At 42.5% G+C, this 1,836-nt stretch overlaps 1 pseudogene; it reads right to left on the reverse strand.

The window, feature by feature from the left end:
* Nucleotides 1-253: 253 nt before the first annotated feature.
* Nucleotides 254-1,561, reverse strand: LOC143021867 (uncharacterized; annotated as a pseudogene).
* Nucleotides 1,562-1,836: the final 275 nt, after the last annotated feature.

Genomic DNA, 1,836 nt, shown 5'->3' on the forward strand with positions numbered 1-1,836 from the left:
TCGAGGTTTCCCCACAGATCTTGAAAACGTGAAAATAATGGGATACTTGGTCCGGAAGAAGGACCGTAGGCAGAACGGAACACATCAGCAAGGATCACTTCGTACACGTGATGCCGACAGGCCAACCAAACAAGCTCCTTTTGTAGTTGCTCTTGAATTTTGATACAGGCGCCTTGAAGCAAACCTGTGTTTGAGGCTGTTGTGTCAAACACAATAGCCTTTATTTGGTGTGACAGGCCCCAATCGTTGATAGCAGACAGACATGCATTGGCTTGATCTGTACCCGAACTAGATCCAATTTTGGGAACACCAAGGAGGAACTCAACACCATCTCCTGAGGCAAGAATTGCGATTCTTTCAGCCTTCTCCCGACCAGAGCTTGCTACAGTTATGTCAGGCAATAGCTTGCCATCCCAATGCAACACGAGAGGTGTATCACGTGGAATTCTTGTCATGATGTCAGCCTTGATGCTGGTTGCTGCTTCTTCACGGTTCTTTTTCTGGTACCGGTAAATCGAACTCTGAGACAAAGTGATTTGTTCGATGTCAATACCAATAGACTTTGCCTGAGCCCCTAGTTGGTGCATTGCCTTCCTGTGAGACACGCCAGTACGATCCAGAGCCGCCGTAACTTCAGGTTTCAAGAAGATATTCTTGGGAATCAATGGACCTGCAGATATAGTATCCGACTTTTTTTTTTTTTTTTTTTTTGTGGCTGTGAATTTGAAAGGAGTCATCTGCAGAGGACTCTGAAGACGAACTGGAATCAGCTAGTGTTGATGAGCTGACGACTTCGACGGTTAGTCGTTTTTCCGCCTCAGATTTCTTCTTGCGTTTGTCTTCTACTTCAGCCCTTTTCTTTTTCTTCTCAAGAGACTTTAAATGATCCATGTCAATTCCAGCCATGCTCGACTGGGAACGATCCTCTCGTTGGCTCAACAAGAAGACTTTATCTTCTTCATTTTTCATCATTATCAGCGCATCTTTGTGAGCAACGTCGAAGATTTCATCTAAGTCATCACAAAACATTTGTTCCTTCATGCGCCGATTCTCCGAATCCCGCAGACGATTCTTCTTGAGACCTTCGTATTTCGTAACCAGGTCTGTAAGCTTCTTTTTGGCGTAAAATAGCGTTGTTGTAGGCATTTGGGCCTTCGCCCAGAACAAAAAAACTGCTTCCACTTCGCGCTCTCGGACTTCGTGCACTTCAAGTTGAGGTGATGGTAAAAGAAGTGCTTTAGAACTTGACCATTGGACGGGAGTCTGGAACCAGTAAGTTCTTCCTCACAATGTCCAAGGAGCCAAACTGATGCTGCACGACGTCTAGCCATTTCAAAGTTCACCTGCGTTCTGCAGGAATATGAGAAGAGAAAATTAGGTATTTTTTTGCATGGGCTTAAAAAGTGAACAATATGAGCGACCTTTAAATCTTCACAGATCATTGCATAATTTGGCACAAATTCAGCTTATATAATTAGGAAACGGGGCAACATGCAGCTGAAAGTATACACGTACTTTGTAATTTTACCCTATGGGTTTGAAACACCCTAATATATATATATATATATACACACATATACATATATATATATACACACTAAAAACCCACTGTTGATTGGATATAAGAAAAGAAAGGAAATAATGATTTCCGTATATTTCGATCACTTGGAGTGATCCTCTTCAAGCGGAACACAAAGACAAGAGAAAACACATATCTTATATACAGAGGAGAGAGGTGGAGTGAGGGGACATGGACATGTCATATCAGATAGCGTCTATATTGCTGCGTGGGCTTGTGGCAAGTCGTCCGCTTTTATAATAGAAAAAAGTAATTTG

The sequence above is a fragment of the Oratosquilla oratoria genome, chromosome 43, assembly GCF_046742065.1.
Source record: "Oratosquilla oratoria isolate Oo_2021 chromosome 43, ASM4674206v1, whole genome shotgun sequence".
NCBI lineage: Eukaryota > Metazoa > Arthropoda > Malacostraca > Stomatopoda > Squillidae > Oratosquilla > Oratosquilla oratoria.